Below are 15,752 nucleotides of genomic sequence, written 5' to 3' on the forward strand. Positions count from 1 at the left end.
TTGGCTACGTATAAGAAATTTTGTTTAACATTGTTGGCAAATTATCGCTGTAGGGATTTTCTCATTTTAATTTTACTTAATTTGTAACAAATTGCATTTCCTCATTGTGGCAATGCCCTTTAATATTCTGCGAATTCATTATGGTAGTGGCGTTCAAAATTAGATGGAGGACGTTTAAACATTACAACTGAAAATTACACAGCACAAGCGAGAGAGCTTTAAATCCTTATGAGACACTACAATCTCTGTCGACACAAGGCTCAAAATAGAATGTCGCTTCTTCTATTTGCACTCCTTCACGTCAAACCTCTCTGAGAATGATAATTTCGAAGCGTTTCAACAAGAAGCGTCGTGACGCGGTATCTCTGCGAAAATTAGACCCGTATTTTGCACGACGGATGGAGAGACGGAAGCAAGATGTAAAAATGTTCATGCCTTGGATTACAGTCATTTTCCGCTGAGGCATCGCCATTTTCCGACGTTTTCCTCCATGCGATAATCGGCACTGACAACAGTCACGTCTTTATCGAATCGCAGTTGCAGGTAGACTGACATTTCCAGCATTTGTAGAGGCTTCCGCGAAGCCTCGCAAGTGTATTGTGATGTTGTCGAACCCTACGGAGACAATAAGTTAGATTGGGGATTGACCGAGCAAGAAAAACGGTGTCACACAATACAGTATAAGATTAAGAAATTGTACAGAAACGCAACGATATATTTAATTTGGATTATGCCAAATTAAAAGAATAAAAACATGTTATAAAAGCTTTTTACGATAACGCACTGTGTTTAACGTATTTGAAATAATATAAATTTTACAATATTCTTGGGAATAATTGCAAAATAAATAAATTAGTAAAGCAGAGTTGTTAAGTTGGCGGTAGTTTATAATATATCGTGCAAATTGCAGGAGCATTTATTCATCGAAAAATGTTTTGCAACATTTGAGTTTCCACTAAATTAGGTGTGTAATCGCTGACTCAGGCATCAACGTGGTCGCTTTCACATGCAATAAATAAACTCTAGGTAGTACTTTACAAATGGAAATTATTTTTTGCATAGTTTTCGATACATAACATTGACTAATATGACCTTAATTTTCTCATTTAATGCAAACCTGCGTTATTTTATTTTGTGTGGTATAAAGTTTATTGAGATGTTAATGTTCTGTTGGCCGTAGATTTATTTTTATGCGGTATAATTTTGGGGATATTAATGCACTACTGTCGGTCACAAATTTACTTCGTTCCTGGTCAAAAACAGGTCCGGCTCGAAAACAGCCTGGGAAAATTGCAGTTCTGTCGAACGAAAAGTCAGTGAAATATATCGATAAAGTTTTTACTCCCGCAATTTGTTACAAAAGTTAGCTAATGAGAAAAATTAATGAGGTCACTATTTCAACTGAGAAATGTAGAATAATAAGGAGTCACAATATATTTTATATATGTATATCTGTCAAAAAGTTTTTAATTGCTTTTATTCTTATATATATACATTTATAATTATGTTTATTAATTAAAAAGATGTAAGTTAAAAAATAAAATAAATAAATTCTCTGCGCAAGCTTTGCCGCAATTCATGATCTCGACGTCCTCACTCGCTACACACTTGTGAAAAGGTGAAGAGACAAATACTGGCTTCCAGTTTAAGCCCGACCATGTCGTCGATAATCCTTTGAAGAACGAGGATCAAGAGAATATATTGTGTTTTATTGTCCGTTTTTCGTTACAAAATCGTCGAGCGAAAATGAAATTCTGAATTAAATGGAGGTAATAAACTTGAATTGAAATTTCTTATCAAGTACCAACTTATCGCAATTCATCGAATCTGTCTACCCAACTACTGACGGATATTATATCCGTGGAATATTTTCGCGGAATAACTTAGAAAGTATTCCGAGGGTATATGTCGAAGAATGTACTAACGGTTGGAATTTTAACCGACGTCTGTCCACTTCGTACCTTATTAAATAGCGTCGTGAAATTCATATAGGAGACTTTATTGTATATACGTACATATATATGTATGGCGAAAGACGTTGCGAGAATTACTTAAAAATGAGTTTAAAAAATAAAAAAATAACTTTATTAGTCTTTCTATATTAAACGTACTTCCCTGAATCCCCTCTAAAAACTTTAGACATATTCTGACTACAATTTACCCACTTATTATAAAAGTTTATCAAACTTTGAACGCATACTTGCATACAGAACGGGTGGGGTATGTATAAGACAAAGTAAGAAATGTTAATTCGACAAACAGTATTCTGATATTATAACGTGTAAAGTTTTATATACTCGCGAAATTCTCAGCTTCACGAACTTCGGGGCATTTGCAATTTTTCCCTCTCAACACAGCGTTGTGCGCAACCTAATTGCAAACTATATAATATATCGTAGGAATAAGATATTATAGTAACACGTTCTAGACACAATACATTTGTTAAATATTTTACGATTGAAATTAACGTGTTTAATGCGATGTTAATGCGCTTTAAAATATCACGCTATTATATGCATTGCGTACTTCTATTTAAAACTTTTTTCTTTCGCTACATCTAAATCACCGTGCAATTTGATCCCTTTTCTTCGCCCGATAACTCCCGTTTCTACGCGGTTAGTCTTGTATGTACGAACGGTGAACCAAAGATTCGAACTACCTACTTACAGTTACTTCTAGTATATGTGGTACTAGAATTGGGTTGGCTTTTTGGTAGCAGCGGTGCCCAACTGCGGCTAAATCTTCGCGCTGACAAAGTGCGAGATTACTTTCGCCGATGGTGAATGACTGGGCACTTGGCGCTAAACCTTTTCCATCAGTGAATGGGTTCTTTCACTCTTACGTGAAGGTGTATACTTTTGGCCCCTTAATTGGCTGTACCGCGTAATTCCCATCCCACTTCTCGATGCAATTCTCCCCCAAAACACGGCTAATTGCATGATACGGCTGTGAGTAAATACTTACACTGCGGTGTACTATATCGTGACTGAATTCAATATAACCGGAGGAGATTTTGTGAACCTACTAAGTTAATAAAGATAACGAGATCTCTCTTGCGTATAGTTCTTATCTCTGAATATCTCAATGGAATGATTTTGAATTCTATATATAATTAACTGCACGCGCTCTCTGTAAATTTTTATTAATTATAACATTATACATATTAACGTAATATTGTAAAATATATTAATGTAATGAATATTTTAATATTTATATAAAATATAATAATAAAATATTATATATAATATTTTGAATACTTGCCTAAGCACGTTCTCGTTTTATGTTTGTATACGAATCGCACTTTGTAAACGTTGCTTTATTGTGACAACGGTTAATTTTCATCCTTTTTTATGATATATAGCAACTTTCACGTGAAACACAGCACAGCAGAGCGCGATATATTAAGAGAAATTTAAAACGGCGCGCTATTGCATGCAAAGTGGTCAGAAATATATCATAGCGTCTACTAAAAGAAGTAGTAGATAACCGGAGCGATTATTAATGAGTACTGCTGTATGTTATTGCGGTACGTAAATAATCTGCAACTTTTCGTAGAATTGGTATCAAGTATCAGCTGTTACATGATTTACGACACTTTCACAAGTCGTTGCCTATAATCACATAATCTTTAACGAAAGTGCGATGAGAAATGCTGGCAACTTTCCGAGATACTCGAGGAAATGCGAAATGCGGATGTCAAAAGAAAATAGCGATAGCACGAGTTAATTAATTGATCGCGCTGCAGCTCCGATAGGAGCTGGGCGGTCTAAAGGTCTAAACTAAGCTCGCCCACCTAAATTATTATTGCAATTAAGAGTATAATTGCGATTTCAAACTTACGTCTGAGTAATGTCGAGTACACACAAATTAAAGCTTGCACCTCATTATTTTTCACGAAAGATGGATGAACACGTATGTGTGACGCGTAATTTACCTTTAGCATTCTGTGTGTTTAAATAAATATACGAACTTTTGCGCAACTATATTCGAAACAATGAACCATTCGTTGCTCGTGCGAAACGTAGCGAAAGAGATTTGCCCGCTCGCGAAAACAGACTACTCGCTACGTCTTTATTTAACAATTCTTGTGTATGCACCCTATTATTTTATATTACCTGGATTAAATATTCAAGTTTCATTTGCGCTAGCGTTAAATCACTCGACGTAGAATTGTGTAACCGTATGAAACGTGCACTAAAATATGCACTGGAATTTGAAAAAAATGTCGTACTTTTAAATACGCGTTCGTTGGGAAAAGCACTAAGAGAAATTATATTATTTCAATCATGGACATGGAGATGCGTATGCATATTTTTATAAGTCACATAGTTCATCAAGATATATAAAGCGCGCCATAAAGTGCTACTTCATTAGGTGGGCTCATTAACGGGCTCTGTATACACAGGTCGTCATATAAGACGCACACCGAGAACGTGTTACATATTTTCTCTCTATATACGACTGTCGTTTGTAACGACTTTCGTCCTTAGGCAAGGAAATTTTCAACGAGACCGTTTTCCGGCAGGAATATTCACAATTTCAAGCTGAGCTTTGCTACTCTCGCGTCATCACTGTCGCGACGCGTTGCCGAAAGTGTGTCGCGATCTTCGACGCGTGCGATTCTCGATCAACCGAGAACGGGCGATATGTCAGGGGGTGTTCGCGAACGAGCGCGTGGGTGGATAGATTTTGGCACCGCGAGAGGGTGTCAGTGCAGTTAGGAGATCAGGAGACCAGGGTTGCATCCACATTCACTCTCCCTCCCTCCCTCCCTCTCTCCCTCCCTCTCTCTCTCTCTCTCTCTCTCTCTCTCTCTCTCTCTCTCTCTCTCTCTCTCTCTCTCTCTCTCTCTCTCTCTCTCTCTCTCTCCGTCTCTATCTCTCTCTTGTTCTCTCTCCCTTCTCTACCCACCCTTTCCTGTCTCGTACTCTCTTTCTCTCTCACCCAGTGCGACTACTGTCGGGAGCACCCAGGCGGGCAGTCAGTGCGTCGTCAGCCTCCGCGTCGTCGCGACGCTCCTCTCTCTCTCTCGTTTCCCTCGGCTCTTTCGGTGGCGTCCGCAGCATCGCGACGCTACGACGCGCTCCGCCGACTACCCCATCCCGGGAGAGACGCCGCCGTTAATTTTTCTACAATATACACCAGCGACACGGACTTGACCATCGATAACAATACACATAGACAACATAATAAAACAAGTATTTTTTTCACACATTACCACTTCGAAAGTGTTTTCGTTCGATCTGCATAAAAGAAAAAGAGGTGCTGAGTTACATTAATTGTAAAAGATAGAAAAGTCTAAACATCTTGACTAATTTCTTTCTTCTGGAGATTTTTTAAATGTAGATTATTATGTTTTATATATATATTTGTAATTAAAATATAGAAATATAGAAATTCATTAATATTTTGCGCGTAAAACAGATATATAAGTTTCGAGAAAAAATTTACATCTTTTTTTAAGAAAGCTATCTTAGGATGTAATATTTACGGGAGATTGAAGAAACTGTGCATCTTTTGCAAGTTCGCTTCTTCATTACTTTTCATTGCATATTTTATATCGAAGGGAGCACAGTTTGCAATTTATTACTCCCGCATGAAAAACTCTCTGTCGCGAACAAAAAGAGAAAAAAAGGAGTAAAATTGAGTGACGATAGTACATGCATTTCCTACAGCGAAGTTATTAAAAAGGAACGGCAAAGGCGTCTTCTTGTGTCAACGGGTGAAAAGGGAAGCCAAATCGTGAAGTTTTTGCCAAGACGTGATCCATCTTGGTGTTTCGATCAAGTGATCTATCGGGTATCACCGCGGAGCATACCAGCCACTCAAGATTTCTCGCCTTCGAAAGTCACGCACGAGCGTTTTTCCTCTGCTTTCCGAAGCGTCGCGTACTTACTCAAGCCTTATCGACACTCGTGGATTTACTACTGCCGAGTACGTATCTAATTACAACAATTGAAGCTGAATCCTCTTATTTCGCATGCCATTTGGAATAGGGTGTAGTGCGGAGCGGAGTAAAACAGGCGATACGTTTGCGTTAGCTTCAGAAAAAAACGTTTTTATTCTATAATCAAGTTTTCTACCATGGCACGAATATATATCTTAAAAAGAAGAAGTAAATTTGTATTGTTAATTGTGTTTGTAATATAGTTTTATAAAACGCATAATTTACAATATACGATTGTTATTACACGTAAATATAAGTATTTAATGTGTAGTAAATTTATTTATTACACTATTAACAAATTTAATATTATATAAAATATATAACATTAAATTAATGTTATCATCAAGTTTCGATAAAATATGCATGTATTTAGCCTATTAGATCAAAGATTCTTAGACATATTTTATAAAAATTCGATTTCTACAATTTATGTCATACATACCTGGTTACTATTGCTCAAAGTAATCATCGTATGTTTTCTTATTTCATTATAACTGCTATTAAGGTCTGCATCAGCTGCACTTAAGATATTAAATTACAAACATTACATTCGTGTTAAGTCGTAAAGAACTGTATGGAAGCCAGAAGTTTCTGTCTATATCCTTTTTACAATAAGAATTAACGGAATATAGAACTGTGGATACGATATATTAATATTATAATTGATATTATTTAGATGGATACGATTAATATTACATAAAAAATATAATATTAATATCATATTATATAACATTAATATTATGTTGTATGTAATTGTCCGATAATTCTCTTCTCATAGTATCTACATAAATAATACTTATGTTATTTCATCAATGCTTAAAACAACAATAAGTGGCATAGACAAACATTGATCTTACGTTACGCGGAAGTTCTACGTCTACGCTATTATAATTCCATCCAAAGGATATGTAGTTTGGAGAACTGATACAAACTATACAAAACAAGATACCATAGCTCGGCTGATACTGAGCGATATGCTTGCGACAGATCCGTGGTTACAGAGTAGTTTGATCGTATTGTTACTCACAGTTCTCTGACCAAGTTTTCAAAACTTTCTCGGCAAGCATCTTTAATATTAAACGATTTCTTAGATATGGGATACGTAAATATAACGGAAGATCAAATCGCAAAAGCTTCTTACCTGTTATCTATAGTGATCTTTCTTTAGCGATTATAATTTTTATTTGATAATCGTTTATTTTTTTTTACTTTCAACAATAAAATAATAATTTGATAAATCGACATGAATAAATAAAGCTATATTGTAACAATTTTTATTTTATCCTGTTTTGTATATAACTAATAATAACTAAAATATTTTCTGATTGCAACTCTTAATTCAATTTTTTGATCCTGCGAATCTTTTTAAGTGATCTCGACTAAAACAAGTCTCCGTTTTAATACAAAGTTATTGCGTTGGTAGATTATTTATCTGGTCTTAAAAAGAATTTTATATTTATCTCGTTGTAAATTGAAAAAGCGCGGTATAAATCTATAAATGACGTAAATATAATTTCTCAATAATCTTCATCCACGAAATAAGATTTTAATCTCAAAACGATTGATCATTCATGGCACGAATTATTAATGTAAATCAGAAGTGATTTGTATTTCTAAAAAATCGACAAAGTTACTCGATGACTTTGCCAATTACAATGGGGAAGGATTCTATTTCTGCTTCGTGACAAATTCAATACATGCAAATAACTGCATTCGTCGGAAAGCTGCGCTTCAATTTGTACTTGTAAACGCTTCACCTTAATAGTTTTCCAGCGGCGTCGCCGCTGATAGAGCTGGTCGTTTTAAATTGATCGCAAGCCCCGCGCGTGATATCCATTTCAGCGAGGCGCGATAGAATTTATTACACTTTTCCACTATTATCGACGGAAGTGGCTTGTCGACAGTATTAAGTATATAATTTGAGCGCAATATGAAGAATGGTGTAAAAATATCATCGCCTTTATTCTTCTTCACACACACACACACACACACACACACCCCATATATTATCAGCTTTTTTACTCTTACCTTCTCTCTCTCTCTCTCTCTCTCTCTCTCTCTCTCTCTCTCTCTCTCTCTCTCTCTCTCTCTCTCTCTCTCTCTCTCTCTCTCTCTCTCTCTCTCTCTCTCTGTCTCTCTTATAAAAATGTTATCGTCTGTGCGTATACGACGGCCATTCGCAAATCTCCATTATTGCATCGCAGAAGGTACATCACGGCATTAGCCCCTTATACGATACACCCATTCGAGCTCCCTTATAAGCGTTTTAATTAACGATTTTAACGTAAAACGCTCGTGTCGTTTCACCTCGTTTCTCGGCGAAACCTGGAACGAGCCCCATTTTATGAGGCGCGAAACGTGTTTGAGTGAAACGCTTCTACTTCGTATCTACTATCTAGGAAGCAGACTGCCAAGAATATGTCTTATCGGGATTCGATAGATGAGCTGCTTTTACGACACATATCTGATAAAATTAAAAAGATTGTATGGAGAGATACAAATCTGTAAGATGTGACACAACGATCAGGTTACTTCGTTTAGAAATTATGTAATTTTTATGCTTTGGATGTTAATCCATTTAATACAAATAATAAAATAATTTGCAATTGTAGAGGATCTAATCGATAGTTTTAGGAAACGGCAAATACAAAATTATTTCGCACGTAAAATAATTGAACGGATAAAGGAAAAAAACTTTTGCAATTTTTCAAATTTTTAGCTTAATTCAAATATCGGAAAATCTTTGTGGAATTTATATAATGAGACGATAAAAGAATATGTAATATAAATGGCGATATTATATAGGTACAATTACAGATAGGAGAAATATAATTGCTTGCTGGTGACGCGTGTGACGAAGAATTCCGAGCTGGTATTTCACTGATAATTTTTACGGCTGGAACCGGTGAGCTGCGCTTAAATGGATTATCGCGAGTTTTTACGGATTTGTTGTGTGTGTGCCCAGCGATAGGTAGATAATATTAATTGGCTATGGTTATTAATCGCGACACGTAGTAGTGAGCACTCGGTTTAAACATTTAAGCTAACGATACTATTATGCAAAATTATATTAATGCTATTGTGTGTTACAATTGAACGTTTGTTTCTGAATCCCTTGTCTCCCTTCTATACCTTAATAATAGTTAAATATGCTTTTAAATCGCCTATATTAGATGTAAAATTTAAAAAAAAAATATGATGAAATTCCTTTATTCAACTTGAAAAATTATTTTTACTTATTTTAATACTCAAATGAACATCAAAACCTCTTTTATGTTTTTTAGTTTTATTAAAAATATATTATACGTTTCTCATACGTATACATACATTTCTTGATTCTTGTTTAAATTATTTATCAAATTATTTATTAATCTTGATCTTGCAAGTTTAATTTTGTACAAAAATAAAACTCTAAGCTGTTTCATGGATACAAATTACAGACGATTATACATGTTCCTCGGTAAGTCTGCTACTGACAAGACGACTGACATTGGAATTAAACTTCAGTTTGATGCAGTTTGCAATATCTTGTTGGTTCTGTAACCATGTTGTAATTCGAATATATTGACATTTAGATCATTTCGGATTCCATTTAAAATCTACAATCATGAATAATTGCTTTGCAGTATCAATTATTATATAAAATCACGTTCCTTCACGCAATATTTTATACCACTTTGCTAAATATGGAACTGCAAGGAAAAAACATCGTGAAGATTTGCTTTGCGAATGTTTAATAACTAAGTTTAATAACTTTAGACCATATTTAGATCGTTATATCGGGTTTTCATATTTATTTAAACAGTAATCTGGCAGTTGCATGAGAAAGAGGTACTATCGCGTACTTTGATGTTACGTACGCCGAAGGAGGAACTAGTATAAAGCAGATTATTATGCGGTCTGTGGACATTCATGCGATATAACTAGATAATGCATACGTATATGTTGGAATTCGCGCTTTACGATTGATGTGTGTACAAAATGATATGGAAATGATATGTAATTTTGTATTTTGAGAAGTAAGAATTAGAATCCTAACTGCTGGAATGGTTCTTCGACATATTTATTTGTTGAGGTCATAACCGTCGCTGAAAATGATGTTGATATGAGTTGAATTAATAAATTAGAACTTATTAACGAATAATTATGAATAATGGCATTCATTTAACTGTATATAAATAGAAACGAATTACAATATGAGGAATAATTAAATAAATATACCGCAAATATGCATTCGCGAATATCAATCATAATTACTTTATTTATAACATTAGTTTAAATAAACGATGTGCATTTCAATGAATTACCAATGAATCGTAATTTTGCGTCTGCTGCGGACATAAAGTTTTTTTTTTAAGTCAAAAACGATGATCACAAACGTGGAATTGTAACAAAACTCCCACTTTACGTGCTATTTCACTTCACTACTATTTCGTTTATTTGCAATTGAAACCTTGCTCAACTTTTCGGCTAGTGGATTCGAATATAAAATCGTTGTTACAACGCTACAGTTTTATTTCCAATTTCCGTGTGTACACAAATAGGATATCCGGTGTAAATCCACTTCTGCGCGATAAGTTTGCATAGTTTTCCAAGAGAATATTCGTATTCATTCTGTATTTTATTGCATCCAATATATAACATGAAGCGAAAAAATTATACTGCGTACACGGAATATCTTGTTACACACAATTTTAGTATAATAACACACAACGGTAATTCATTTTCTACAGGCAAGTATTTAGTAACTTCATTGTTTGTTTCGTCATTAACGATGATAGAAAAGCGCTCTCACAAAAGTTAAAACTAAATTTAGCAGGAAGATTGTACTTTATCAGGTCGAGGATTAAAACTCCCCTTTTCCATTGGCTCCTTCGTGCCCGACTAATGATTTCTTCTTCGTTCTCTTTACGTTTTAATATGCATAGCCGTTATCGCCATGAACAATTTTGTACTTTAAGCTCCCGCGTTAGGTACGATAAGTAAGAGAGAGAGAGAGAGTTTTAAGTAAGATAAGATCTCTTACTATAATACAATTTTATGACAATCATGACAATTGATAGTTTAAGAAATTATTTAATACTATTTTTAAAGATAATGTATAAATAATATATATTCATTAAATCACTTACTTTCTTTTGTCTTAACATATAATTTCAAAGTATAAAATTTTTCATGGCAATAACAGCTATTCAATATCCATTTTGCTTTCACTTCTAATTTTTTGCAAGCAATTATAAAAATTTCAGAGTATTGTAAGCACATTTCTAGTATTAGTATTAAAATCATAGAAACAATAGAAATTAATAGAAAATAAATAAATATTAATTACATTTTGTAACTAAAATCTCGCTTTCTCCTGCTCTCTCACGATGTACATTTATTTGCGCTTTTCATTATTGATTAAATTTGTTGTAACTATTAATCATGCTCCCAATCTGATATAAATCATAGTTAATTTTCTATTCATACAACGTACGTTATTTATCCCATATTCTATGTATAATGATCAATCGCACGTTATGTATTATTGATTATTAATACGATACACCACTGGCAAATTGCTACAAATATTGCGCATCTCGTGAAATTGCGATAGACGCGCAGTTTTTTTTGTCACATCGGAAAATCATTACGTTCAATGACAGATGTCAGCAATCCGCTTATCGTAAAACTGATTTGCTTTATATGGATGGAATACTAAATACTGTCGACCAGAGTGGAGAGTTATAAATAGTGAATTATAAATATCATTATATGTACCTTTATATATTTATATTGTTCGGGAGCATAACATTTTTACTATAAATTTTCCATTTTCATATCTACGTTTTCACGCTGTCGACCTTTTTATTATATCCTCATGTGAATAATCGATAAACAAAGATATAAAAAGAACAGACAATAGCTCCTAATGCTATGGTTCCCATAGCGTTAGGAGGTAAAAAGCTTGATCCTGTCGTCACCGTATTAAATTTTCACGATCGGATGTTAGACGGCGTATCTAACAGAGAGTTCAAAGGACATTCCAAAGTTCGCCAGTTTTACAAGCTTTTCCTCTGTCACTGCAATATAAAACATTAGAAATATCGTGCCGATGGGGAAAGAATCTCTTCGGCTTTTCCTGACAAAAACTACTGAATTTGACAAATTGCGTTCCTAGCTTTATCAATATTTTAAAGATGCTGTTACCGTACAGATTTACAGGATGCGTTTTTCAATATGAAACCACGATTGGAATTGAAGGATGATTTCAAGCATTTGGTTATCGCGTGAAATGCCGCTTTGCAAGTGTCGCGTTAATCAAGTTGACGTTCGCTTTTACAATTGAAATCGCACATAGCTGACGCGTACGTTGGACAGTCAAAGACAGACGCGTCATTCAAAATTCACGCTTAGAGGAAGTCGCGCACGTTTGGATCTCACCGGATCAACAGGTACAGGTTTATTGCTATTTAGTCTGCATTGATTTAGGAGAATCAAGACACTATCTTGCACATGCGTGTACAATAAAAAATAATAAAATGTCAACGCGCGCGTCCACGTATTATATTTAACGCGATTCGATATTGCTCTTAAATATAATATTCATTAGCAATGCACAAAATTAATTAAATATTTGCTTCCTATTCCTGTTCTAAGTTGATTATTAGATTATAGAATAGTTTCGATGAAATTAAAAAATTTCAATTGAATTACAAATTAAGAATGAGGAAATACACTACTGCAATGAAAATAGAACAGCTCTGAATGTCGCAGAAATGTCGACATTTGCAAAAAAAATTAGAATCAAGATTGATTCAGGAAATTATTGGCTGCAAAGTTTGGTAATCACTGAGTTGGAAATGGCGAATGGAATGAATGAGAAAACCACTTCGCTTCGAGCGCAATCGTAGCGCGGCTCACAGGGGACATGTGCTCATCGCTTCCTCATCCTTTCGCTCGCGGACTTTTTTAGTGAACCCCTACGAAAGTTTTAACGTGCTCGACAACCTCGTTTCCGGTTGGAAAAAAAACTTTCGTACGCATTAATTTCTGCCAGGCTTATTTATGTTCTCGGTTCTTCCTGCGTTACAGCGGCATAACGGAAGTCGCGATAGAAAGAAATGGCGAATGGCGCGAGTGAGGAGAAAAACAGTGGAGTTCTCTTCCACCGCGAGCTCTCCTTGTCCTCTGAACTCTCGACGAGAAATCAGAAAGAGGGAATGAAAAAAAAGGAGAATAACATCATCGCGACAAATTACAGGACACAAGCGATAATCACAAAGTAATATTCGTTTTTCATTAAAACTTTGCTCCTTTGTTCCATCAAGGCAAAAATGAAAATAATACTTACGACAGCCTTTAATAATATCTAATTAATAAGTCCGCTAAATGAGCCGCGTAATTTCGTCGTTGATCGTTACGGCAAAATTAATGAGATAGTAATTTTATTTTCAATTTTAAAAAATCGAATAAAATAAGAATTTATAATTTTTGTTACAGAATTTCTCCCTGAAATATATTGCATGTTTTTATTTGTTACTAATAATAATGAAAGTTTGCAGCATTACAAATGAAATGTAAGACGAACAATTGTATTAAGCTATAATCTAGAAATGACCAAACGTTGTGTCTGTCGCTTGTAGAGAGACTTTGAAAACAATTACGCTCGCCGCTCAAAATGCAATTTCAACACGCGCATACGCTCAAACACGCACGAAAGAGCAAATCTATTTGGAATTGCGTTTGCGTTTATTTAGGAATGGAAATAACGTCGTAGTCGCTGCAACGTACCGCGATATGTGATGCATAGTGCAATAGTTTACATAAATTTAAATCATATTTTCGGGCGGTATTCTGAATAAGATTTAAAGGGTTCTATATTTCTTGCGTCCCTATTTGCGTTCTAAATAAAATCCTGAAATATTGTCACTTTTAATCAATGCTATATGTTTTTACCGTCGCGCGACGTCAAGCGATATATGCGGGAGCATATTCGCAATAAATATTTCGTAGGAGAGATCTGAACGTTCCATTTGCCAATGCGTTTAACAAATACCACGGGCGAATAGTAAACATAAAGAAAAACAACAATATGCATAATTAGTTTGTTACGCTAATTGACTGACTTCATAGAAAATGTACTATGGCTTAATGTAAACAAATGCGTTTCGTAATTAATTTCTTCGTTCCTACGAATTTATATAGCGCATGAATGTAATTACCCTATAACACATATATTATCACATTATGAATTAATCACGTAATACGTAACTAGATAGAATAATCGTAACAGCGATATTCACATTGCAATTGTAGGTAAATTGGATATTGTATATTGAATGTTATACGTTACTCTCTTGATACGAAAAAATGGCAGCGTTGTATATTTCCTCTCTTTCTGCTATTGGGCCATTATTTTACATATTTTTTTTCAAATCTATATTGATAATGAAAAATGAATTAAGTGGACTCAAATAAAATATAGTGGAAAGTAATGACATTACAGAAATTCCGAGTAGAGAGAGTTACGCCTGTTTATCCAAAACTTGATGTCCCGTAACACGTTATAGCGATGATGTCAGCTCACGATTCATTCCACTGACGTCTGTCCCGTTCAAACAGCTGAAGTTACTTGCACGAACGTATACGACAATGCGTGAACACGAGCGTGGAGAACGGTCCCATTATTTATCGGCGGAACTTCCCCGAATACGACACCTTTGGGAAAGTCCGATCGAATCGCGTGTTCCTCCTCTTCCTTTGAGTTTCTATTTTCCTGCCAGGATGAAAGATGTCCGCCACGACGTAAATTTTACACGCCAACGATGCGACAGCTTAGATATATATTCTGGTAATCTCACTGAATTGTGATATATCGCAAGTTATACGGTTTGCTTGCGCATAAAAATATCACGCGCAGTACGAAGATATATAATTCAAAAGAAAGTAGTTTAGAAAAAGGTATCTACCGTCACACACATCATGCTTGTTATATCTAAACCTGAGTCTTATTATGCGACTTTAATGATTTTCTGTCATTAAGTATTCTACCATAAACATCGAATATTCTTATTTTTTACAACTTACGTCATATAAAAAGATATTATTAAGTTTTGCGAAAGTCATTGTGCATTAGCAATACCATAGAAAGATATGGGAAAAGGTCGAATAAAGTTTTACGCTTTTTACGAGCAACGCATCGCTTAAAGTTTCGCACCCGCGCAAACTGTCGAATTCATTCTTTTACACCCTTTACGACATTGCAGACACCCTCTCGCCACCCTCAGACTTCACTCGTTTCCATAGCCGGCGCGTCAATCTCTTCACGGTGTGTATCTCCCTTCCGATCGTAACTGCGCGGTTATATAGTCACCAAATTGTTGAAACAACAGCTATCGGATACATGAAAGAGACGATTTCTGATAGGGACTGGTTATCAGGGGATTCGTACCCTGATACTAGGATAATAAAATGGAACATTGATTTTATTCGCAGGTGTTTATAAGGTATATTAATCTTACGATCCATTTTCTGTCTGAAACAGCAAAATATCATTACGTCAATTCAGTTAGTGCTTTCAGACGCGGAGCAGGTTTATTCGAAAGTTATGTGTATAAGAAGAGCTATAACAATATATTATAGGATAGTACCTTCTTATTCTTCAAGTAACTTACAGTTTTTCAAGAAATATCCGAACTATATACGAAGAATATAAAAAAGGAAATAAGGCAGCTATAGACTGCAAGCAAACTTATACGAAGTTATATAAAATCATTGTGAAGATATAAAAAGTTCGATAGCGACATACAACGATAATCAA

The 15,752-nt window shown here is 34.9% G+C and overlaps 1 protein-coding gene across 6 annotated transcripts in view; it reads left to right on the forward strand.

The window, feature by feature from the left end:
- The first annotated feature begins 4,988 nt into the window (after positions 1 to 4,988).
- Positions 4,989 to 15,752, forward strand: part of LOC139769280 (trace amine-associated receptor 9) — a 63,584-nt gene continuing 52,820 nt past the window's right edge. For 3 of the 6 annotated variants that reach the window (XM_071700193.1, XM_071700192.1, XM_071700197.1), the window contains exons 1-2: positions 4,989 to 5,262; positions 5,676 to 5,934. The gene's annotated coding sequence lies outside the window, so the exon portion shown is untranslated. Of the gene's footprint in view, positions 5,263 to 5,566; positions 5,935 to 15,752 lie in introns of all 6 variants that reach the window. The other 3 variants (XM_071700194.1, XM_071700195.1, XM_071700196.1) reach the window with 3 other exon arrangements.

Source organism: Temnothorax nylanderi, unplaced genomic scaffold, assembly GCF_030848795.1.
Source record: "Temnothorax nylanderi isolate EJ_2023f unplaced genomic scaffold, tnyl_v1.0 TNYL_tig0021_pilon, whole genome shotgun sequence".
In the NCBI taxonomy this organism is placed as follows: Eukaryota; Metazoa; Arthropoda; class Insecta; order Hymenoptera; family Formicidae; genus Temnothorax; species Temnothorax nylanderi.